Consider the following 25,964-nt stretch of genomic DNA (forward strand, 5'->3'; position numbering starts at 1 on the left):
CGCACGCACGAACAGGCCCGAGTAGCAGAGCCCTGCAAGCACGAACAGACCCGAGTAGCGGAGCCCCGCATGCACGAACAGGCCCAAGTAGTGGAACCCCGCATGCACCAACAGGCCCGAGTAGCAGAGCCCCGCACGCACAATCAGGCCTGAGTAGCGGAGCTCCGCATGCTAGAACAGGACCGAATATCGGAGCTCCGTAAGCACAAAAGGCTGGAATAGAGCAGCCCCGCACGCAACAGGAGACCCCAAAGGAGACTCCCAGAGGCTAGATTAGGTCCGAACGGAGAGTTTTGCAGGTCAGAATTGTCCCGAACGGAGAGACCCGCAGGCAAGAATAGGCCGGAACGGAGAGTCCCGCAGGCAAGAATAGGCCCGAACGGAGAGTTGCGCAGGCGAGAATAGGCCCAAAGGAAAGTCCCGCAGGCGAGAGAATATGCCCAAATTGAGAATACCGCAGGCCAGCATACGCCTGAACGGAGATTCCCGTAGGCAAGCATAGGCCCAAACAGAGTCCCGCAGGCCAGAACCGGCCCGAACGGGGAGTCCTGCAGGCCACAATAGGCCGGAACAGAGATTCCTGCAGGCAAGCATAGGCCCAAACAGAGTCCCACAGGCCAGAATAGGCCCGAACGGGGAGTCCTGCAGGCCACAATAGGCCGGAACAGAGATTCCTGCAGGCAAGCATAGGCCCAAACAGAGTCCCACAGGCCAGAATAGGCCCGAACGGAGTCCCGCAGGCCAGGGTATGCCCGAACGGAGATTCCCGGAGCAAGGATAGGCCCGAATAGAGTCCCGCAGGCAAGAAGAGGCCCGAGTAGAGCAGCCATGCAGGCAAGATGAGGCACGAACAGAGTCCCGCTGGCAAGAGTAGCCCTGAATGGAGAACCCACAGGCAAGAATAGGCTCAAACGGAGAGTCCCGCAGACAAGAATAGGCCCGAACAGAATCCCAGAGGCAAGAATTGAGGAGCCCCGTAGGCAAGAGTAGGCCCGACTAAAGGCCCGCTCCAGAGAATAGGCCCGAGCAGAGAGTCCCGTAGGCGAAAAAGGCCTGAACAGAGAGCCCCGCAGGCAGGCATGGGCCCGAACAGAGTCCCACAGGCCAGAATAGTCCCGAACAGAGATTCCCGGAGCAAGAATAGCCCCGAACAGAATTCCGCAGGCCAGCATACGCCTGAACGGAGATTGCCGAAGGGAAGCCTAGGCCCGAACGAAGAGTCCCGCAGGCCAGAATGGGCCCGAACGGAGATTGTCGGAGGCAAGAATAGGCCCCAATAGAGTCCCACAGGCAAAAATAGGCCCGAGTAGAGGAGCCGTGCAGGCAAGAAGAGGCCCGAACAGAGTCCCGCGGGCAAGGATACGCCCAAACGGAGAGTCCCGCAGGCAAGAATGGGCCCGAACGGAGAGACCCGCAGGCCAGCATACGCCTGAACGGAGATTCCCGCAGGCAAGCATAGGCCCAAACAGAGTCCTGCAGGCCAGAATAGGCCCGAACGGAGAGTCCTGCAGGCAAGCACAGGCCCGAACAGAGTCCCGCAAGCCAGGGTACGCCCGAACGGAGACTCCCGGAGCAAGAATAGGCCCGAAAAGAGTCCCGCAGGCCAGAATAGGCCCGAACGGAGAGTCCCGCAGGCCAGAGTAGGGCGGAACAGAGATTCCTGCAGGCAAGCATAGGCCCGAACAGAGTCCCGCAGGCCCGAACAGGCCAGAACGGAGATTCCCGGAGGCAAGAATAGGCCCGAGTAAAGTCCCGCTCCAGAGAATAGGCCCGAACGGAGAGTCCCGCAGGCCAACATAGGCCCGAACGGTCATTCCCGCAGGCAAGCATAGGCCCGAACAGAGTCCAGCAGGCCAGCATAGGCCCGAACGGAGATTCCCGGACCAAGAATAGACCCGAACGGTGTCCCGAAGGCAAAATGAGGCCCGAGTAGAGGAGCCGTGCAGGCAAGAAGACGACCGAACACTGTCCGGCAAGCAACAATAAGCCCGAATGCAGAATCCTGCAGGCAAGAACGGGCCTGAACAGAGTCCCACTGGCAAGAAGAAGCACAAATAGAAGAGGCCCCTAGGCAAGAATAGGCCCGAGTAGAGTCCCGCTCCCAAGATTAGGCCCGAACGGAGAGTCCCGCAGGCCAGAAACGACCGAACGGAGGGTCCCGCGGGCGAGAATAGGCCCGAAGAGATGTCCTGCAGGCGGGAATACGCCCAAACTGAGAATCCCACAGGTCAGCATAACCCTGAAAGGAGATTCCCGCAGGCAAGCATAGGCCCGAACAGAGTCCCACAAGCCAGAATAGGACCGAACGGAGTTTTCCGGGGGCAACAATAGGCCTGGACAGAGGCCCGCAGGCAAAAAGAGGCCCGAGTAGAGGGGCTGTGCAGGCAAGAAGAGTCCCGAACAGAGTCCTGCAGGCAAGAATAGGCCCAAACGAAGAGCCCCGCTGGCAAGAAGAGACCCGAACAGAGTCCCGAAGGCCAGAAAGGCCCGAACGGAGAGTTCCCCAGGTGAGAATAGGCCCGAACGGAGAGTCCCGCAGGCCACAATAGGCCCGAATAGAGGAGCCCTTAGGCAAAAATAGGCCCGAATAGAGACCCGCTCACAAGAATAGGCCCGAACGGAGAGTCCCGCAGGCCAGAAAAGCCCAAACAGAGGGTCTCGAAGGCGAGAATGGGCCCGAACGAGGGTCCCGCAGACCACGAGAGGAGCGAACGGAGAGTCTCGCAGGCCAGAAAAGGCCCGAACAGAATCCCGCAGGGAAGTATAGGCCCGAATAGAGTCCCGCAGGGAAGGACAGGCCTGAATAGAGGAGCCCCGCACACACTATCAGGCCTGAATAGCGGAGCCCCGCACGCACGAACAGGCCCGAGTAGCAGAGCCCTGCAAGCACGAACAGACCCGAGTAGCGGAGCCCCGCATGCACGAACAGGCCCAAGTAGTGGAACCCCGCATGCACCAACAGGCCCGAGTAACAGAGCCCCGCACGCACAATCAGGCCTGAGTAGCGGAGCTCCGCATGCTAGAACAGGACCGAATATCGGAGCTCCGTAAGCACAAAAGGCTGGAATAGAGCAGCCCCGCACGCAACAGGAGACCCCAAAGGAGACTCCCAGAGGCTAGATTAGGTCCGAACGGAGAGTTTTGCAGGTCAGAATTGTCCCGAACGGAGAGACCCGCAGGCAAGAATAGGCCGGAACGGAGAGTCCCGCAGGCAAGAATAGGCCCGAACGGAGAGTTGCGCAGGCGAGAATAGGCCCAAAGGAAAGTCCCGCAGGCGAGAGAATATGCCCAAATTGAGAATACCGCAGGCCAGCATACGCCTGAACGGAGATTCCCGTAGGCAAGCATAGGCCCAAACAGAGTCCCGCAGGCCAGAACAGGCCCGAACGGGGAGTCCTGCAGGCCACAATAGGCCGGAACAGAGATTCCTGCAGGCAAGCATAGGCCCAAACAGAGTCCCACAGGCCAGAATAGGCCCGAACGGAGTCCCGCAGGCCAGGGTATGCCCGAACGGAGATTCCCGGAGCAAGGATAGGCCCGAATAGAGTCCCGCAGGCAAGAAGAGGCCCGAGTAGAGCAGCCATGCAGGCAAGATGAGGCACGAACAGAGTCCCGCTGGCAAGAGTAGCCCTGAATGGAGAACCCACAGGCAAGAATAGGCTCAAACGGAGAGTCCCGCAGACAAGAATAGGCCCGAACAGAATCCCAGAGGCAAGAATTGAGGAGCCCCGTAGGCAAGAGTAGGCCCGACTAAAGGCCCGCTCCAGAGAATAGGCCCGAGCAGAGAGTCCCGTAGGCGAAAAAGGCCTGAACAGAGAGCCCCGCAGGCAGGCATGGGCCCGAACAGAGTCCCACAGGCCAGAATAGTCCCGAACAGAGATTCCCGGAGCAAGAATAGCCCCGAACAGAATTCCGCAGGCCAGCATACGCCTGAACGGAGATTGCCGAAGGGAAGCCTAGGCCCGAACGAAGAGTCCCGCAGGCCAGAATGGGCCCGAACGGAGATTGTCGGAGGCAAGAATAGGCCCCAATAGAGTCCCACAGGCAAAAATAGGCCCGAGTAGAGGAGCCGTGCAGGCAAGAAGAGGCCCGAACAGAGTCCCGCGGGCAAGGATACGCCCAAACGGAGAGTCCCGCAGGCAAGAATGGGCCCGAACGGAGAGACCCGCAGGCCAGCATACGCCTGAACGGAGATTCCCGCAGGCAAGCATAGGCCCAAACAGAGTCCTGCAGGCCAGAATAGGCCCGAACGGAGAGTCCTGCAGGCAAGCACAGGCCCGAACAGAGTCCCGCAAGCCAGGGTACGCCCGAACGGAGACTCCCGGAGCAAGAATAGGCCCGAAAAGAGTCCCGCAGGCCAGAATAGGCCCGAACGGAGAGTCCCGCAGGCCAGAGTAGGGCGGAACAGAGATTCCTGCAGGCAAGCATAGGCCCGAACAGAGTCCCGCAGGCCCGAACAGGCCAGAACGGAGATTCCCGGAGGCAAGAATAGGCCCGAGTAAAGTCCCGCTCCAGAGAATAGGCCCGAACGGAGAGTCCCGCAGGCCAACATAGGCCCGAACGGTCATTCCCGCAGGCAAGCATAGGCCCGAACAGAGTCCAGCAGGCCAGCATAGGCCCGAACGGAGATTCCCGGACCAAGAATAGACCCGAACGGTGTCCCGAAGGCAAAATGAGGCCCGAGTAGAGGAGCCGTGCAGGCAAGAAGACGACCGAACACTGTCCGGCAAGCAACAATAAGCCCGAATGCAGAATCCTGCAGGCAAGAACGGGCCTGAACAGAGTCCCACTGGCAAGAAGAAGCACAAATAGAAGAGGCCCCTAGGCAAGAATAGGCCCGAGTAGAGTCCCGCTCCCAAGATTAGGCCCGAACGGAGAGTCCCGCAGGCCAGAAACGACCGAACGGAGGGTCCCGCGGGCGAGAATAGGCCCGAAGAGATGTCCTGCAGGCGGGAATACGCCCAAACTGAGAATCCCACAGGTCAGCATAACCCTGAAAGGAGATTCCCGCAGGCAAGCATAGGCCCGAACAGAGTCCCACAAGCCAGAATAGGACCGAACGGAGTTTTCCGGGGGCAACAATAGGCCTGGACAGAGGCCCGCAGGCAAAAAGAGGCCCGAGTAGAGGGGCTGTGCAGGCAAGAAGAGTCCCGAACAGAGTCCTGCAGGCAAGAATAGGCCCAAACGAAGAGCCCCGCTGGCAAGAAGAGACCCGAACAGAGTCCCGAAGGCCAGAAAGGCCCGAACGGAGAGTTCCCCAGGTGAGAATAGGCCCGAACGGAGAGTCCCGCAGGCCACAATAGGCCCGAATAGAGGAGCCCTTAGGCAAAAATAGGCCCGAATAGAGACCCGCTCACAAGAATAGGCCCGAACGGAGAGTCCCGCAGGCCAGAAAAGCCCAAACAGAGGGTCTCGAAGGCGAGAATGGGCCCGAACGAGGGTCCCGCAGACCACGAGAGGAGCGAACGGAGAGTCTCGCAGGCCAGAAAAGGCCCGAACAGAATCCCGCAGGGAAGTATAGGCCCGAATAGAGTCCCGCAGGGAAGGACAGGCCTGAATAGAGGAGCCCCGCACACACTATCAGGCCTGAATAGCGGAGCCCCGCACGCACGAACAGGCCCGAGTAGCAGAGCCCTGCAAGCACGAACAGACCCGAGTAGCGGAGCCCCGCATGCACGAACAGGCCCAAGTAGTGGAACCCCGCATGCACCAACAGGCCCGAGTAGCAGAGCCCCGCACGCACAATCAGGCCTGAGTAGCGGAGCTCCGCATGCTAGAACAGGACCGAATATCGGAGCTCCGTAAGCACAAAAGGCTGGAATAGAGCAGCCCCGCACGCAACAGGAGACCCCAAAGGAGACTCCCAGAGGCTAGATTAGGTCCGAACGGAGAGTTTTGCAGGTCAGAATTGTCCCGAACGGAGAGACCCGCAGGCAAGAATAGGCCGGAACGGAGAGTCCCGCAGGCAAGAATAGGCCCGAACGGAGAGTTGCGCAGGCGAGAATAGGCCCAAAGGAAAGTCCCGCAGGCGAGAGAATATGCCCAAATTGAGAATACCGCAGGCCAGCATACGCCTGAACGGAGATTCCCGTAGGCAAGCATAGGCCCAAACAGAGTCCCGCAGGCCAGAACCGGCCCGAACGGGGAGTCCTGCAGGCCACAATAGGCCGGAACAGAGATTCCTGCAGGCAAGCATAGGCCCAAACAGAGTCCCACAGGCCAGAATAGGCCCGAACGGGGAGTCCTGCAGGCCACAATAGGCCGGAACAGAGATTCCTGCAGGCAAGCATAGGCCCAAACAGAGTCCCACAGGCCAGAATAGGCCCGAACGGAGTCCCGCAGGCCAGGGTATGCCCGAACGGAGATTCCCGGAGCAAGGATAGGCCCGAATAGAGTCCCGCAGGCAAGAAGAGGCCCGAGTAGAGCAGCCATGCAGGCAAGATGAGGCACGAACAGAGTCCCGCTGGCAAGAGTAGCCCTGAATGGAGAACCCACAGGCAAGAATAGGCTCAAACGGAGAGTCCCGCAGACAAGAATAGGCCCGAACAGAATCCCAGAGGCAAGAATTGAGGAGCCCCGTAGGCAAGAGTAGGCCCGACTAAAGGCCCGCTCCAGAGAATAGGCCCGAGCAGAGAGTCCCGTAGGCGAAAAAGGCCTGAACAGAGAGCCCCGCAGGCAGGCATGGGCCCGAACAGAGTCCCACAGGCCAGAATAGTCCCGAACAGAGATTCCCGGAGCAAGAATAGCCCCGAACAGAATTCCGCAGGCCAGCATACGCCTGAACGGAGATTGCCGAAGGGAAGCCTAGGCCCGAACGAAGAGTCCCGCAGGCCAGAATGGGCCCGAACGGAGATTGTCGGAGGCAAGAATAGGCCCCAATAGAGTCCCACAGGCAAAAATAGGCCCGAGTAGAGGAGCCGTGCAGGCAAGAAGAGGCCCGAACAGAGTCCCGCGGGCAAGGATACGCCCAAACGGAGAGTCCCGCAGGCAAGAATGGGCCCGAACGGAGAGACCCGCAGGCCAGCATACGCCTGAACGGAGATTCCCGCAGGCAAGCATAGGCCCAAACAGAGTCCTGCAGGCCAGAATAGGCCCGAACGGAGAGTCCTGCAGGCAAGCACAGGCCCGAACAGAGTCCCGCAAGCCAGGGTACGCCCGAACGGAGACTCCCGGAGCAAGAATAGGCCCGAAAAGAGTCCCGCAGGCCAGAATAGGCCCGAACGGAGAGTCCCGCAGGCCAGAGTAGGGCGGAACAGAGATTCCTGCAGGCAAGCATAGGCCCGAACAGAGTCCCGCAGGCCCGAACAGGCCAGAACGGAGATTCCCGGAGGCAAGAATAGGCCCGAGTAAAGTCCCGCTCCAGAGAATAGGCCCGAACGGAGAGTCCCGCAGGCCAACATAGGCCCGAACGGTCATTCCCGCAGGCAAGCATAGGCCCGAACAGAGTCCAGCAGGCCAGCATAGGCCCGAACGGAGATTCCCGGACCAAGAATAGACCCGAACGGTGTCCCGAAGGCAAAATGAGGCCCGAGTAGAGGAGCCGTGCAGGCAAGAAGACGACCGAACACTGTCCGGCAAGCAACAATAAGCCCGAATGCAGAATCCTGCAGGCAAGAACGGGCCTGAACAGAGTCCCACTGGCAAGAAGAAGCACAAATAGAAGAGGCCCCTAGGCAAGAATAGGCCCGAGTAGAGTCCCGCTCCCAAGATTAGGCCCGAACGGAGAGTCCCGCAGGCCAGAAACGACCGAACGGAGGGTCCCGCGGGCGAGAATAGGCCCGAAGAGATGTCCTGCAGGCGGGAATACGCCCAAACTGAGAATCCCACAGGTCAGCATAACCCTGAAAGGAGATTCCCGCAGGCAAGCATAGGCCCGAACAGAGTCCCACAAGCCAGAATAGGACCGAACGGAGTTTTCCGGGGGCAACAATAGGCCTGGACAGAGGCCCGCAGGCAAAAAGAGGCCCGAGTAGAGGGGCTGTGCAGGCAAGAAGAGTCCCGAACAGAGTCCTGCAGGCAAGAATAGGCCCAAACGAAGAGCCCCGCTGGCAAGAAGAGACCCGAACAGAGTCCCGAAGGCCAGAAAGGCCCGAACGGAGAGTTCCCCAGGTGAGAATAGGCCCGAACGGAGAGTCCCGCAGGCCACAATAGGCCCGAATAGAGGAGCCCTTAGGCAAAAATAGGCCCGAATAGAGACCCGCTCACAAGAATAGGCCCGAACGGAGAGTCCCGCAGGCCAGAAAAGCCCAAACAGAGGGTCTCGAAGGCGAGAATGGGCCCGAACGAGGGTCCCGCAGACCACGAGAGGAGCGAACGGAGAGTCTCGCAGGCCAGAAAAGGCCCGAACAGAATCCCGCAGGGAAGTATAGGCCCGAATAGAGTCCCGCAGGGAAGGACAGGCCTGAATAGCGGAGCCCCGCACGCACGAACAGGCCCGAGTAGCAGAGCCCTGCAAGCACGAACAGACCCGAGTAGCGGAGCCCCGCATGCACGAACAGGCCCAAGTAGTGGAACCCCGCATGCACCAACAGGCCCGAGTAACAGAGCCCCGCACGCACAATCAGGCCTGAGTAGCGGAGCTCCGCATGCTAGAACAGGACCGAATATCGGAGCTCCGTAAGCACAAAAGGCTGGAATAGAGCAGCCCCGCACGCAACAGGAGACCCCAAAGGAGACTCCCAGAGGCTAGATTAGGTCCGAACGGAGAGTTTTGCAGGTCAGAATTGTCCCGAACGGAGAGACCCGCAGGCAAGAATAGGCCGGAACGGAGAGTCCCGCAGGCAAGAATAGGCCCGAACGGAGAGTTGCGCAGGCGAGAATAGGCCCAAAGGAAAGTCCCGCAGGCGAGAGAATATGCCCAAATTGAGAATACCGCAGGCCAGCATACGCCTGAACGGAGATTCCCGTAGGCAAGCATAGGCCCAAACAGAGTCCCGCAGGCCAGAACAGGCCCGAACGGGGAGTCCTGCAGGCCACAATAGGCCGGAACAGAGATTCCTGCAGGCAAGCATAGGCCCAAACAGAGTCCCACAGGCCAGAATAGGCCCGAACGGAGTCCCGCAGGCCAGGGTATGCCCGAACGGAGATTCCCGGAGCAAGGATAGGCCCGAATAGAGTCCCGCAGGCAAGAAGAGGCCCGAGTAGAGCAGCCATGCAGGCAAGATGAGGCACGAACAGAGTCCCGCTGGCAAGAGTAGCCCTGAATGGAGAACCCACAGGCAAGAATAGGCTCAAACGGAGAGTCCCGCAGACAAGAATAGGCCCGAACAGAATCCCAGAGGCAAGAATTGAGGAGCCCCGTAGGCAAGAGTAGGCCCGACTAAAGGCCCGCTCCAGAGAATAGGCCCGAGCAGAGAGTCCCGTAGGCGAAAAAGGCCTGAACAGAGAGCCCCGCAGGCAGGCATGGGCCCGAACAGAGTCCCACAGGCCAGAATAGTCCCGAACAGAGATTCCCGGAGCAAGAATAGCCCCGAACAGAATTCCGCAGGCCAGCATACGCCTGAACGGAGATTGCCGAAGGGAAGCCTAGGCCCGAACGAAGAGTCCCGCAGGCCAGAATGGGCCCGAACGGAGATTGTCGGAGGCAAGAATAGGCCCCAATAGAGTCCCACAGGCAAAAATAGGCCCGAGTAGAGGAGCCGTGCAGGCAAGAAGAGGCCCGAACAGAGTCCCGCGGGCAAGGATACGCCCAAACGGAGAGTCCCGCAGGCAAGAATGGGCCCGAACGGAGAGACCCGCAGGCCAGCATACGCCTGAACGGAGATTCCCGCAGGCAAGCATAGGCCCAAACAGAGTCCTGCAGGCCAGAATAGGCCCGAACGGAGAGTCCTGCAGGCAAGCACAGGCCCGAACAGAGTCCCGCAAGCCAGGGTACGCCCGAACGGAGACTCCCGGAGCAAGAATAGGCCCGAAAAGAGTCCCGCAGGCCAGAATAGGCCCGAACGGAGAGTCCCGCAGGCCAGAGTAGGGCGGAACAGAGATTCCTGCAGGCAAGCATAGGCCCGAACAGAGTCCCGCAGGCCCGAACAGGCCAGAACGGAGATTCCCGGAGGCAAGAATAGGCCCGAGTAAAGTCCCGCTCCAGAGAATAGGCCCGAACGGAGAGTCCCGCAGGCCAACATAGGCCCGAACGGTCATTCCCGCAGGCAAGCATAGGCCCGAACAGAGTCCAGCAGGCCAGCATAGGCCCGAACGGAGATTCCCGGACCAAGAATAGACCCGAACGGTGTCCCGAAGGCAAAATGAGGCCCGAGTAGAGGAGCCGTGCAGGCAAGAAGACGACCGAACACTGTCCGGCAAGCAACAATAAGCCCGAATGCAGAATCCTGCAGGCAAGAACGGGCCTGAACAGAGTCCCACTGGCAAGAAGAAGCACAAATAGAAGAGGCCCCTAGGCAAGAATAGGCCCGAGTAGAGTCCCGCTCCCAAGATTAGGCCCGAACGGAGAGTCCCGCAGGCCAGAAACGACCGAACGGAGGGTCCCGCGGGCGAGAATAGGCCCGAAGAGATGTCCTGCAGGCGGGAATACGCCCAAACTGAGAATCCCACAGGTCAGCATAACCCTGAAAGGAGATTCCCGCAGGCAAGCATAGGCCCGAACAGAGTCCCACAAGCCAGAATAGGACCGAACGGAGTTTTCCGGGGGCAACAATAGGCCTGGACAGAGGCCCGCAGGCAAAAAGAGGCCCGAGTAGAGGGGCTGTGCAGGCAAGAAGAGTCCCGAACAGAGTCCTGCAGGCAAGAATAGGCCCAAACGAAGAGCCCCGCTGGCAAGAAGAGACCCGAACAGAGTCCCGAAGGCCAGAAAGGCCCGAACGGAGAGTTCCCCAGGTGAGAATAGGCCCGAACGGAGAGTCCCGCAGGCCACAATAGGCCCGAATAGAGGAGCCCTTAGGCAAAAATAGGCCCGAATAGAGACCCGCTCACAAGAATAGGCCCGAACGGAGAGTCCCGCAGGCCAGAAAAGCCCAAACAGAGGGTCTCGAAGGCGAGAATGGGCCCGAACGAGGGTCCCGCAGACCACGAGAGGAGCGAACGGAGAGTCTCGCAGGCCAGAAAAGGCCCGAACAGAATCCCGCAGGGAAGTATAGGCCCGAATAGAGTCCCGCAGGGAAGGACAGGCCTGAATAGCGGAGCCCCGCACGCACGAACAGGCCCGAGTAGCAGAGCCCTGCAAGCACGAACAGACCCGAGTAGCGGAGCCCCGCATGCACGAACAGGCCCAAGTAGTGGAACCCCGCATGCACCAACAGGCCCGAGTAGCAGAGCCCCGCACGCACAATCAGGCCTGAGTAGCGGAGCTCCGCATGCTAGAACAGGACCGAATATCGGAGCTCCGTAAGCACAAAAGGCTGGAATAGAGCAGCCCCGCACGCAACAGGAGACCCCAAAGGAGACTCCCAGAGGCTAGATTAGGTCCGAACGGAGAGTTTTGCAGGTCAGAATTGTCCCGAACGGAGAGACCCGCAGGCAAGAATAGGCCGGAACGGAGAGTCCCGCAGGCAAGAATAGGCCCGAACGGAGAGTTGCGCAGGCGAGAATAGGCCCAAAGGAAAGTCCCGCAGGCGAGAGAATATGCCCAAATTGAGAATACCGCAGGCCAGCATACGCCTGAACGGAGATTCCCGTAGGCAAGCATAGGCCCAAACAGAGTCCCGCAGGCCAGAACAGGCCCGAACGGGGAGTCCTGCAGGCCACAATAGGCCGGAACAGAGATTCCTGCAGGCAAGCATAGGCCCAAACAGAGTCCCACAGGCCAGAATAGGCCCGAACGGAGTCCCGCAGGCCAGGGTATGCCCGAACGGAGATTCCCGGAGCAAGGATAGGCCCGAATAGAGTCCCGCAGGCAAGAAGAGGCCCGAGTAGAGCAGCCATGCAGGCAAGATGAGGCACGAACAGAGTCCCGCTGGCAAGAGTAGCCCTGAATGGAGAACCCACAGGCAAGAATAGGCTCAAACGGAGAGTCCCGCAGACAAGAATAGGCCCGAACAGAATCCCAGAGGCAAGAATTGAGGAGCCCCGTAGGCAAGAGTAGGCCCGACTAAAGGCCCGCTCCAGAGAATAGGCCCGAGCAGAGAGTCCCGTAGGCGAAAAAGGCCTGAACAGAGAGCCCCGCAGGCAGGCATGGGCCCGAACAGAGTCCCACAGGCCAGAATAGTCCCGAACAGAGATTCCCGGAGCAAGAATAGCCCCGAACAGAATTCCGCAGGCCAGCATACGCCTGAACGGAGATTGCCGAAGGGAAGCCTAGGCCCGAACGAAGAGTCCCGCAGGCCAGAATGGGCCCGAACGGAGATTGTCGGAGGCAAGAATAGGCCCCAATAGAGTCCCACAGGCAAAAATAGGCCCGAGTAGAGGAGCCGTGCAGGCAAGAAGAGGCCCGAACAGAGTCCCGCGGGCAAGGATACGCCCAAACGGAGAGTCCCGCAGGCCAGAATGGGCCCGAACGGAGATTGTCGGAGGCAAGAATAGGCCCCAATAGAGTCCCACAGGCAAAAATAGGCCCGAGTAGAGGAGCCGTGCAGGCAAGAAGAGGCCCGAACAGAGTCCCGCGGGCAAGGATACGCCCAAACGGAGAGTCCCGCAGGCAAGAATGGGCCCGAACGGAGAGACCCGCAGGCCAGCATACGCCTGAACGGAGATTCCCGCAGGCAAGCATAGGCCCAAACAGAGTCCTGCAGGCCAGAATAGGCCCGAACGGAGAGTCCTGCAGGCAAGCACAGGCCCGAACAGAGTCCCGCAAGCCAGGGTACGCCCGAACGGAGACTCCCGGAGCAAGAATAGGCCCGAAAAGAGTCCCGCAGGCCAGAATAGGCCCGAACGGAGAGTCCCGCAGGCCAGAGTAGGGCGGAACAGAGATTCCTGCAGGCAAGCATAGGCCCGAACAGAGTCCCGCAGGCCCGAACAGGCCAGAACGGAGATTCCCGGAGGCAAGAATAGGCCCGAGTAAAGTCCCGCTCCAGAGAATAGGCCCGAACGGAGAGTCCCGCAGGCCAACATAGGCCCGAACGGTCATTCCCGCAGGCAAGCATAGGCCCGAACAGAGTCCAGCAGGCCAGCATAGGCCCGAACGGAGATTCCCGGACCAAGAATAGACCCGAACGGTGTCCCGAAGGCAAAATGAGGCCCGAGTAGAGGAGCCGTGCAGGCAAGAAGACGACCGAACACTGTCCGGCAAGCAACAATAAGCCCGAATGCAGAATCCTGCAGGCAAGAACGGGCCTGAACAGAGTCCCACTGGCAAGAAGAAGCACAAATAGAAGAGGCCCCTAGGCAAGAATAGGCCCGAGTAGAGTCCCGCTCCCAAGATTAGGCCCGAACGGAGAGTCCCGCAGGCCAGAAACGACCGAACGGAGGGTCCCGCGGGCGAGAATAGGCCCGAAGAGATGTCCTGCAGGCGGGAATACGCCCAAACTGAGAATCCCACAGGTCAGCATAACCCTGAAAGGAGATTCCCGCAGGCAAGCATAGGCCCGAACAGAGTCCCACAAGCCAGAATAGGACCGAACGGAGTTTTCCGGGGGCAACAATAGGCCTGGACAGAGGCCCGCAGGCAAAAAGAGGCCCGAGTAGAGGGGCTGTGCAGGCAAGAAGAGTCCCGAACAGAGTCCTGCAGGCAAGAATAGGCCCAAACGAAGAGCCCCGCTGGCAAGAAGAGACCCGAACAGAGTCCCGAAGGCCAGAAAGGCCCGAACGGAGAGTTCCCCAGGTGAGAATAGGCCCGAACGGAGAGTCCCGCAGGCCACAATAGGCCCGAATAGAGGAGCCCTTAGGCAAAAATAGGCCCGAATAGAGACCCGCTCACAAGAATAGGCCCGAACGGAGAGTCCCGCAGGCCAGAAAAGCCCAAACAGAGGGTCTCGAAGGCGAGAATGGGCCCGAACGAGGGTCCCGCAGACCACGAGAGGAGCGAACGGAGAGTCTCGCAGGCCAGAAAAGGCCCGAACAGAATCCCGCAGGGAAGTATAGGCCCGAATAGAGTCCCGCAGGGAAGGACAGGCCTGAATAGCGGAGCCCCGCACGCACGAACAGGCCCGAGTAGCAGAGCCCTGCAAGCACGAACAGACCCGAGTAGCGGAGCCCCGCATGCACGAACAGGCCCAAGTAGTGGAACCCCGCATGCACCAACAGGCCCGAGTAGCAGAGCCCCGCACGCACAATCAGGCCTGAGTAGCGGAGCTCCGCATGCTAGAACAGGACCGAATATCGGAGCTCCGTAAGCACAAAAGGCTGGAATAGAGCAGCCCCGCACGCAACAGGAGACCCCAAAGGAGACTCCCAGAGGCTAGATTAGGTCCGAACGGAGAGTTTTGCAGGTCAGAATTGTCCCGAACGGAGAGACCCGCAGGCAAGAATAGGCCGGAACGGAGAGTCCCGCAGGCAAGAATAGGCCCGAACGGAGAGTTGCGCAGGCGAGAATAGGCCCAAAGGAAAGTCCCGCAGGCGAGAGAATATGCCCAAATTGAGAATACCGCAGGCCAGCATACGCCTGAACGGAGATTCCCGTAGGCAAGCATAGGCCCAAACAGAGTCCCGCAGGCCAGAACAGGCCCGAACGGGGAGTCCTGCAGGCCACAATAGGCCGGAACAGAGATTCCTGCAGGCAAGCATAGGCCCAAACAGAGTCCCACAGGCCAGAATAGGCCCGAACGGAGTCCCGCAGGCCAGGGTATGCCCGAACGGAGATTCCCGGAGCAAGGATAGGCCCGAATAGAGTCCCGCAGGCAAGAAGAGGCCCGAGTAGAGCAGCCATGCAGGCAAGATGAGGCACGAACAGAGTCCCGCTGGCAAGAGTAGCCCTGAATGGAGAACCCACAGGCAAGAATAGGCTCAAACGGAGAGTCCCGCAGACAAGAATAGGCCCGAACAGAATCCCAGAGGCAAGAATTGAGGAGCCCCGTAGGCAAGAGTAGGCCCGACTAAAGGCCCGCTCCAGAGAATAGGCCCGAGCAGAGAGTCCCGTAGGCGAAAAAGGCCTGAACAGAGAGCCCCACAGGCAGGCATGGGCCCGAACAGAGTCCCACAGGCCAGAATAGTCCCGAACAGAGATTCCCGGAGCAAGAATAGCCCCGAACAGAATTCCGCAGGCCAGCATACGCCTGAACGGAGATTGCCGAAGGGAAGCCTAGGCCCGAACGAAGAGTCCCGCAGGCCAGAATGGGCCCGAACGGAGATTGTCGGAGGCAAGAATAGGCCCCAATAGAGTCCCACAGGCAAAAATAGGCCCGAGTAGAGGAGCCGTGCAGGCAAGAAGAGGCCCGAACAGAGTCCCGCGGGCAAGGATACGCCCAAACGGAGAGTCCCGCAGGCCAGAATGGGCCCGAACGGAGATTGTCGGAGGCAAGAATAGGCCCCAATAGAGTCCCACAGGCAAAAATAGGCCCGAGTAGAGGAGCCGTGCAGGCAAGAAGAGGCCCGAACAGAGTCCCGCGGGCAAGGATACGCCCAAACGGAGAGTCCCGCAGGCAAGAATGGGCCCGAACGGAGAGACCCGCAGGCCAGCATACGCCTGAACGGAGATTCCCGCAGGCAAGCATAGGCCCAAACAGAGTCCTGCAGGCCAGAATAGGCCCGAACGGAGAGTCCTGCAGGCAAGCACAGGCCCGAACAGAGTCCCGCAAGCCAGGGTACGCCCGAACGGAGACTCCCGGAGCAAGAATAGGCCCGAAAAGAGTCCCGCAGGCCAGAATAGGCCCGAACGGAGAGTCCCGCAGGCCAGAGTAGGGCGGAACAGAGATTCCTGCAGGCAAGCATAGGCCCGAACAGAGTCCCGCAGGCCCGAACAGGCCAGAACGGAGATTCCCGGAGGCAAGAATAGGCCCGAGTAAAGTCCCGCTCCAGAGAATAGGCCCGAACGGAGAGTCCCGCAGGCCAACATAGGCCCGAACGGTCATTCCCGCAGGCAAGCATAGGCCCGAACAGAGTCCAGCAGGCCAGCATAGGCCCGAACGGAGATTCCCGGACCAAGAATAGACCCGAACGGTGTCCCGAAGGCAAAATGAGGCCCGAGTAGAGGAGCCGTGCAGGCAAGAAGACGACCGAACACTGTCCGGCAAGCAACAATAAGCCCGAATGCAGAATCCTGCAGGCAAGAACGGGCCTGAACAGAGTCCCACTGGCAAGAAGAAGCACAAATAGAAGAGGCCCCTAGGCAAGAATAGGCCCGAGTAGAGTCCCGCTCCCAAGATTAGGCCCGAACGGAGAGTCCCGCAGGCCAGAAACGACCGAACGGAGGGTCCCGCGGGCGAGAATAGGCCCGAAGAGATGTCCTGCAGGCGGGAATACGCCCAAACTGAGAATCCCACAGGTCAGCATAACCCTGAAAGGAGATTCCCGCAGGCAAGCATAGGCCCGAACAGAGTCCCACAAGCCAGAATAGGACCGAAAGGAGTTTTCCGGGGGCAACAATAGGCCTGGACAGAGGCCCGCAGGCAAAAAGAGGCCCGAGTAGAGGGGCTGTGCAGGCAAGAAGAGTCCCGAACAGAGTCCTGCAGGCAAGAATAGGCCCAAACGAAGAGCCCCGCTGGCAAGAAGAGACCCGAACAGAGTCCCGAAGGCCAGAAAGGCCCGAACGGAGAGTTCCCCAGGTGAGAATAGGCCCGAACGGAGAGTCCCGCAGGCCACAATAGGCCCGAATAGAGGAGCCCTTAGGCAAAAATAGGCCCGAATAGAGACCCGCTCACAAGAATAGGCCCGAACGGAGAGTCCCGCAGGCCAGAAAAGCCCAAACAGAGGGTCTCGAAGGCGAGAATGGGCCCGAACGAGGGTCCCGCAGACCACGATAGGAGCGAACGGAGAGTCTCGCAGGCCAGAAAAGGCCCGAACAGAATCCCGCAGGGAAGTATAGGCCCGAATAGAGTCCCGCAGGGAAGGACAGGCCTGAATAGCGGAGCCCCGCACGCACGAACAGGCCCGAGTAGCAGAGCCCTGCAAGCACGAACAGACCCGAGTAGCGGAGCCCCGCATGCACGAACAGGCCCAAGTAGTGGAACCCCGCATGCACCAACAGGCCCGAGTAGCAGAGCCCCGCACGCACAATCAGGCCTGAGTAGCGGAGCTCCGCATGCTAGAACAGGACCGAATATCGGAGCTCCGTAAGCACAAAAGGCTGGAATAGAGCAGCCCCGCACGCAACAGGAGACCCCAAAGGAGACTCCCAGAGGCTAGATTAGGTCCGAACGGAGAGTTTTGCAGGTCAGAATTGTCCCGAACGGAGAGACCCGCAGGCAAGAATAGGCCGGAACGGAGAGTCCCGCAGGCAAGAATAGGCCCGAACGGAGAGTTGCGCAGGCGAGAATAGGCCCAAAGGAAAGTCCCGCAGGCGAGAGAATATGCCCAAATTGAGAATACCGCAGGCCAGCATACGCCTGAACGGAGATTCCCGTAGGCAAGCATAGGCCCAAACAGAGTCCCGCAGGCCAGAACAGGCCCGAACGGGGAGTCCTGCAGGCCACAATAGGCCGGAACAGAGATTCCTGCAGGCAAGCATAGGCCCAAACAGAGTCCCACAGGCCAGAATAGGCCCGAACGGAGTCCCGCAGGCCAGGGTATGCCCGAACGGAGATTCCCGGAGCAAGGATAGGCCCGAATAGAGTCCCGCAGGCAAGAAGAGGCCCGAGTAGAGCAGCCATGCAGGCAAGATGAGGCACGAACAGAGTCCCGCTGGCAAGAGTAGCCCTGAATGGAGAACCCACAGGCAAGAATAGGCTCAAACGGAGAGTCCCGCAGACAAGAATAGGCCCGAACAGAATCCCAGAGGCAAGAATTGAGGAGCCCCGTAGGCAAGAGTAGGCCCGACTAAAGGCCCGCTCCAGAGAATAGGCCCGAGCAGAGAGTCCCGTAGGCGAAAAAGGCCTGAACAGAGAGCCCCGCAGGCAGGCATGGGCCCGAACAGAGTCCCACAGGCCAGAATAGTCCCGAACAGAGATTCCCGGAGCAAGAATAGCCCCGAACAGAATTCCGCAGGCCAGCATACGCCTGAACGGAGATTGCCGAAGGGAAGCCTAGGCCCGAACGAAGAGTCCCGCAGGCCAGAATGGGCCCGAACGGAGATTGTCGGAGGCAAGAATAGGCCCCAATAGAGTCCCACAGGCAAAAATAGGCCCGAGTAGAGGAGCCGTGCAGGCAAGAAGAGGCCCGAACAGAGTCCCGCGGGCAAGGATACGCCCAAACGGAGAGTCCCGCAGGCAAGAATGGGCCCGAACGGAGAGACCCGCAGGCCAGCATACGCCTGAACGGAGATTCCCGCAGGCAAGCATAGGCCCAAACAGAGTCCTGCAGGCCAGAATAGGCCCGAACGGAGAGTCCTGCAGGCAAGCACAGGCCCGAACAGAGTCCCGCAAGCCAGGGTACGCCCGAACGGAGACTCCCGGAGCAAGAATAGGCCCGAAAAGAGTCCCGCAGGCCAGAATAGGCCCGAACGGAGAGTCCCGCAGGCCAGAGTAGGGCGGAACAGAGATTCCTGCAGGCAAGCATAGGCCCGAACAGAGTCCCGCAGGCCCGAACAGGCCAGAACGGAGATTCCCGGAGGCAAGAATAGGCCCGAGTAAAGTCCCGCTCCAGAGAATAGGCCCGAACGGAGAGTCCCGCAGGCCAACATAGGCCCGAACGGTCATTCCCGCAGGCAAGCATAGGCCCGAACAGAGTCCAGCAGGCCAGCATAGGCCCGAACGGAGATTCCCGGACCAAGAATAGACCCGAACGGTGTCCCGAAGGCAAAATGAGGCCCGAGTAGAGGAGCCGTGCAGGCAAGAAGACGACCGAACACTGTCCGGCAAGCAACAATAAGCCCGAATGCAGAATCCTGCAGGCAAGAACGGGCCTGAACAGAGTCCCACTGGCAAGAAGAAGCACAAATAGAAGAGGCCCCTAGGCAAGAATAGGCCCGAGTAGAGTCCCGCTCCCAAGATTAGGCCCGAACGGAGAGTCCCGCAGGCCAGAAACGACCGAACGGAGGGTCCCGCGGGCGAGAATAGGCCCGAAGAGATGTCCTGCAGGCGGGAATACGCCCAAACTGAGAATCCCACAGGTCAGCATAACCCTGAAAGGAGATTCCCGCAGGCAAGCATAGGCCCGAACAGAGTCCCACAAGCCAGAATAGGACCGAACGGAGTTTTCCGGGGGCAACAATAGGCCTGGACAGAGGCCCGCAGGCAAAAAGAGGCCCGAGTAGAGGGGCTGTGCAGGCAAGAAGAGTCCCGAACAGAGTCCTGCAGGCAAGAATAGGCCCAAACGAAGAGCCCCGCTGGCAAGAAGAGACCCGAACAGAGTCCCGAAGGCCAGAAAGGCCCGAACGGAGAGTTCCCCAGGTGAGAATAGGCCCGAACGGAGAGTCCCGCAGGCCACAATAGGCCCGAATAGAGGAGCCCTTAGGCAAAAATAGGCCCGAATAGAGACCCGCTCACAAGAATAGGCCCGAACGGAGAGTCCCGCAGGCCAGAAAAGCCCAAACAGAGGGTCTCGAAGGCGAGAATGGGCCCGAACGAGGGTCCCGCAGACCACGAGAGGAGCGAACGGAGAGTCTCGCAGGCCAGAAAAGGCCCGAACAGAATCCCGCAGGGAAGTATAGGCCCGAATAGAGTCCCGCAGGGAAGGACAGGCCTGAATAGCGGAGCCCCGCACGCACGAACAGGCCCGAGTAGCAGAGCCCTGCAAGCACGAACAGACCCGAGTAGCGGAGCCCCGCATGCACGAACAGGCCCAAGTAGTGGAACCCCGCATGCACCAACAGGCCCGAGTAGCAGAGCCCCGCACGCACAATCAGGCCTGAGTAGCGGAGCTCCGCATGCTAGAACAGGACCGAATATCGGAGCTCCGTAAGCACAAAAGGCTGGAATAGAGCAGCCCCGCACGCAACAGGAGACCCCAAAGGAGACTCCCAGAGGCTAGATTAGGTCCGAACGGAGAGTTTTGCAGGTCAGAATTGTCCCGAACGGAGAGACCCGCAGGCAAGAATAGGCCGGAACGGAGAGTCCCGCAGGCAAGAATAGGCCCGAACGGAGAGTTGCGCAGGCGAGAATAGGCCCAAAGGAAAGTCCCGCAGGCGAGAGAATATGCCCAAATTGAGAATACCGCAGGCCAGCATACGCCTGAACGGAGATTCCCGTAGGCAAGCATAGGCCCAAACAGAGTCCCGCAGGCCAGAACAGGCCCGAACGGGGAGTCCTGCAGGCCACAATAGGCCGGAACAGAGATTCCTGCAGGCAAGCATAGGCCCAAACAGAGTCCCACAGGCCAGAATAGGCCCGAACGGAGTCCCGCAGGCCAGGGTATGCCCGAACGGAGATTCCCGGAGCAAGGATAGGCCCGAATAGAGTCCCGCAGGCAAGAAGAGGCCCGAGTAGAGCAGCCATGCAGGCAAGATGAGGCACGAACAGAGTCCCGCTGGCAAGAGTAGCCCTGAATGGAGAACCCACAGGCAAGAATAGGCTCAAACGGAGAGTCCCGCAGACAAGAATAGGCCCGAACAGAATCCCAGAGGCAAGAATTGAGGAGCCCCGTAGGCAAGAGTAGGCCCGACTAAAGGCCCGCTCCAGAGAATAGGCCCGAGCAGAGAGTCCCGTAGGCGAAAAAGGCCTGAACAGAGAGCCCCGCAGGCAGGCATGGGCCCGAACAGAGTCCCACAGGCCAGAATAGTCCCGAACAGAGATTCCCGGAGCAAGAATAGCCCCGAACAGAATTCCGCAGGCCAGCATACGCCTGAACGGAGATTGCCGAAGGGAAGCCTAGGCCCGAACGAAGAGTCCCGCAGGCCAGAATGGGCCCGAACGGAGATTGTCGGAGGCAAGAATAGGCCCCAATAGAGTCCCACAGGCAAAAATAGGCCCGAGTAGAGGAGCCGTGCAGGCAAGAAGAGGCCCGAACAGAGTCCCGCGGGCAAGGATACGCCCAAACGGAGAGTCCCGCAGGCAAGAATGGGCCCGAACGGAGAGAACCGCAGGCCAGCATACGCCTGAACGGAGATTCCCGCAGGCAAGCATAGGCCCAAACAGAGTCCTGCAGGCCAGAATAGGCCCGAACGGAGAGTCCTGCAGGCAAGCACAGGCCCGAACAGAGTCCCGCAAGCCAGGGTACGCCCGAACGGAGACTCCCGGAGCAAGAATAGGCCCGAAAAGAGTCCCGCAGGCCAGAATAGGCCCGAACGGAGAGTCCCGCAGGCCAGAGTAGGGCGGAACAGAGATTCCTGCAGGCAAGCATAGGCCCGAACAGAGTCCCGCAGGCCCGAACAGGCCAGAACGGAGATTCCCGGAGGCAAGAATAGGCCCGAGTAAAGTCCCGCTCCAGAGAATAGGCCCGAACGGAGAGTCCCGCAGGCCAACATAGGCCCGAACGGTCATTCCCGCAGGCAAGCATAGGCCCGAACAGAGTCCAGCAGGCCAGCATAGGCCCGAACGGAGATTCCCGGACCAAGAATAGACCCGAACGGTGTCCCGAAGGCAAAATGAGGCCCGAGTAGAGGAGCCGTGCAGGCAAGAAGACGACCGAACACTGTCCGGCAAGCAACAATAAGCCCGAATGCAGAATCCTGCAGGCAAGAACGGGCCTGAACAGAGTCCCACTGGCAAGAAGAAGCACAAATAGAAGAGGCCCCTAGGCAAGAATAGGCCCGAGTAGAGTCCCGCTCCCAAGATTAGGCCCGAACGGAGAGTCCCGCAGGCCAGAAACGACCGAACGGAGGGTCCCGCGGGCGAGAATAGGCCCGAAGAGATGTCCTGCAGGCGGGAATACGCCCAAACTGAGAATCCCACAGGTCAGCATAACCCTGAAAGGAGATTCCCGCAGGCAAGCATAGGCCCGAACAGAGTCCCACAAGCCAGAATAGGACCGAACGGAGTTTTCCGGGGGCAACAATAGGCCTGGACAGAGGCCCGCAGGCAAAAAGAGGCCCGAGTAGAGGGGCTGTGCAGGCAAGAAGAGTCCCGAACAGAGTCCTGCAGGCAAGAATAGGCCCAAACGAAGAGCCCCGCTGGCAAGAAGAGACCCGAACAGAGTCCCGAAGGCCAGAAAGGCCCGAACGGAGAGTTCCCCAGGTGAGAATAGGCCCGAACGGAGAGTCCCGCAGGCCACAATAGGCCCGAATAGAGGAGCCCTTAGGCAAAAATAGGCCCGAATAGAGACCCGCTCACAAGAATAGGCCCGAACGGAGAGTCCCGCAGGCCAGAAAAGCCCAAACAGAGGGTCTCGAAGGCGAGAATGGGCCCGAACGAGGGTCCCGCAGACCACGAGAGGAGCGAACGGAGAGTCTCGCAGGCCAGAAAAGGCCCGAACAGAATCCCGCAGGGAAGTATAGGCCCGAATAGAGTCCCGCAGGGAAGGACAGGCCTGAATAGCGGAGCCCCGCACGCACGAACAGGCCCGAGTAGCAGAGCCCTGCAAGCACGAACAGACCCGAGTAGCGGAGCCCCGCATGCACGAACAGGCCCAAGTAGTGGAACCCCGCATGCACCAACAGGCCCGAGTAGCAGAGCCCCGCACGCACAATCAGGCCTGAGTAGCGGAGCTCCGCATGCTAGAACAGGACCGAATATCGGAGCTCCGTAAGCACAAAAGGCTGGAATAGAGCAGCCCCGCACGCAACAGGAGACCCCAAAGGAGACTCCCAGAGGCTAGATTAGGTCCGAACGGAGAGTTTTGCAGGTCAGAATTGTCCCGAACGGAGAGACCCGCAGGCAAGAATAGGCCGGAACGGAGAGTCCCGCAGGCAAGAATAGGCCCGAACGGAGAGTTGCGCAGGCGAGAATAGGCCCAAAGGAAAGTCCCGCAGGCGAGAGAATATGCCCAAATTGAGAATACCGCAGGCCAGCATACGCCTGAACGGAGATTCCCGTAGGCAAGCATAGGCCCAAACAGAGTCCCGCAGGCCAGAACAGGCCCGAACGGGGAGTCCTGCAGGCCACAATAGGCCGGAACAGAGATTCCTGCAGGCAAGCATAGGCCCAAACAGAGTCCCACAGGCCAGAATAGGCCCGAACGGAGTCCCGCAGGCCAGGGTATGCCCGAACGGAGATTCCCGGAGCAAGGATAGGCCCGAATAGAGTCCCGCAGGCAAGAAGAGGCCCGAGTAGAGCAGCCATGCAGGCAAGATGAGGCACGAACAGAGTCCCGCTGGCAAGAGTAGCCCTGAATGGAGAACCCACAGGCAAGAATAGGCTCAAACGGAGAGTCCCGCAGACAAGAATAGGCCCGAACAGAATCCCAGAGGCAAGAATTGAGGAGCCCCGTAGGCAAGAGTAGGCCCGACTAAAGGCCCGCTCCAGAGAATAGGCCCGAGCAGAGAGTCCCGTAGGCGAAAAAGGCCTGAACAGAGAGCCCCGCAGGCAGGCATGGGCCCGAACAGAGTCCCACAGGCCAGAATAGTCCCGAACAGAGATTCCCGGAGCAAGAATAGCCCCGAACAGAATTCCGCAGGCCAGCATACGCCTGAACGGAGATTGCCGAAGGGAAGCCTAGGCCCGAACGAAGAGTCCCGCAGGCCAGAATGGGCCCGAACGGAGATTGTCGGAGGCAAGAATAGGCCCCAATAGAGTCCCACAGGCAAAAATAGGCCCGAGTAGAGGAGCCGTGCAGGCAAGAAGAGGCCCGAACAGAGTCCCGCGGGCAAGGATACGCCCAAACGGAGAGTCCCGCAGGCAAGAATGGGCCCGAACGGAGAGACCCGCAGGCCAGCATACGCCTGAACGGAGATTCCCGCAGGCAAGCATAGGCCCAAACAGAGTCCTGCAGGCCAGAATAGGCCCGAACGGAGAGTCCTGCAGGCAAGCACAGGCCCGAACAGAGTCCCGCAAGCCAGGGTACGCCCGAACGGAGACTCCCGGAGCAAGAATAGGCCCGAAAAGAGTCCCGCAGGCCAGAATAGGCCCGAACGGAGAGTCCCGCAGGCCAGAGTAGGGCGGAACAGAGATTCCTGCAGGCAAGCATAGGCCCGAACAGAGTCCCGCAGGCCCGAACAGGCCAGAACGGAGATTCCCGGAGGCAAGAATAGGCCCGAGTAAAGTCCCGCTCCAGAGAATAGGCCCGAACGGAGAGTCCCGCAGGCCAACATAGGCCCGAACGGTCATTCCCGCAGGCAAGCATAGGCCCGAACAGAGTCCAGCAGGCCAGCATAGGCCCGAACGGAGATTCCCGGACCAAGAATAGACCCGAACGGTGTCCCGAAGGCAAAATGAGGCCCGAGTAGAGGAGCCGTGCAGGCAAGAAGACGACCGAACACTGTCCGGCAAGCAACAATAAGCCCGAATGCAGAATCCTGCAGGCAAGAACGGGCCTGAACAGAGTCCCACTGGCAAGAAGAAGCACAAATAGAAGAGGCCCCTAGGCAAGAATAGGCCCGAGTAGAGTCCCGCTCCCAAGATTAGGCCCGAACGGAGAGTCCCGCAGGCCAGAAACGACCGAACGGAGGGTCCCGCGGGCGAGAATAGGCCCGAAGAGATGTCCTGCAGGCGGGAATACGCCCAAACTGAGAATCCCACAGGTCAGCATAACCCTGAAAGGAGATTCCCGCAGGCAAGCATAGGCCCGAACAGAGTCCCACAAGCCAGAATAGGACCGAACGGAGTTTTCCGGGGGCAACAATAGGCCTGGACAGAGGCCCGCAGGCAAAAAGAGGCCCGAGTAGAGGGGCTGTGCAGGCAAGAAGAGTCCCGAACAGAGTCCTGCAGGCAAGAATAGGCCCAAACGAAGAGCCCCGCTGGCAAGAAGAGACCCGAACAGAGTCCCGAAGGCCAGAAAGGCCCGAACGGAGAGTTCCCCAGGTGAGAATAGGCCCGAACGGAGAGTCCCGCAGGCCACAATAGGCCCGAATAGAGGAGCCCTTAGGCAAAAATAGGCCCGAATAGAGACCCGCTCACAAGAATAGGCCCGAACGGAGAGTCCCGCAGGCCAGAAAAGCCCAAACAGAGGGTCTCGAAGGCGAGAATGGGCCCGAACGAGGGTCCCGCAGACCACGAGAGGAGCGAACGGAGAGTCTCGCAGGCCAGAAAAGGCCCGAACAGAATCCCGCAGGGAAGTATAGGCCCGAATAGAGTCCCGCAGGGAAGGACAGGCCTGAATAGCGGAGCCCCGCACGCACGAACAGGCCCGAGTAGCAGAGCCCTGCAAGCACGAACAGACCCGAGTAGCGGAGCCCCGCATGCACGAACAGGCCCAAGTAGTGGAACCCCGCATGCACCAACAGGCCCGAGTAGCAGAGCCCCGCACGCACAATCAGGCCTGAGTAGCGGAGCTCCGCATGCTAGAACAGGACCGAATATCGGAGCTCCGTAAGCACAAAAGGCTGGAATAGAGCAGCCCCGCACGCAACAGGAGACCCCAAAGGAGACTCCCAGAGGCTAGATTAGGTCCGAACGGAGAGTTTTGCAGGTCAGAATTGTCCCGAACGGAGAGACCCGCAGGCAAGAATAGGCCGGAACGGAGAGTCCCGCAGGCAAGAATAGGCCCGAACGGAGAGTTGCGCAGGCGAGAATAGGCCCAAAGGAAAGTCCCGCAGGCGAGAGAATATGCCCAAATTGAGAATACCGCAGGCCAGCATACGCCTGAACGGAGATTCCCGTAGGCAAGCATAGGCCCAAACAGAGTCCCGCAGGCCAGAACAGGCCCGAACGGGGAGTCCTGCAGGCCACAATAGGCCGGAACAGAGATTCCTGCAGGCAAGCATAGGCCCAAACAGAGTCCCACAGGCCAGAATAGGCCCGAACGGAGTCCCGCAGGCCAGGGTATGCCCGAACGGAGATTCCCGGAGCAAGGATAGGCCCGAATAGAGTCCCGCAGGCAAGAAGAGGCCCGAGTAGAGCAGCCATGCAGGCAAGATGAGGCACGAACAGAGTCCCGCTGGCAAGAGTAGCCCTGAATGGAGAACCCACAGGCAAGAATAGGCTCAAACGGAGAGTCCCGCAGACAAGAATAGGCCCGAACAGAATCCCAGAGGCAAGAATTGAGGAGCCCCGTAGGCAAGAGTAGGCCCGACTAAA

Source organism: Elephas maximus, chromosome 16, assembly GCF_024166365.1.
Source record: "Elephas maximus indicus isolate mEleMax1 chromosome 16, mEleMax1 primary haplotype, whole genome shotgun sequence".
Classification (NCBI taxonomy): domain Eukaryota; kingdom Metazoa; phylum Chordata; class Mammalia; order Proboscidea; family Elephantidae; genus Elephas; species Elephas maximus.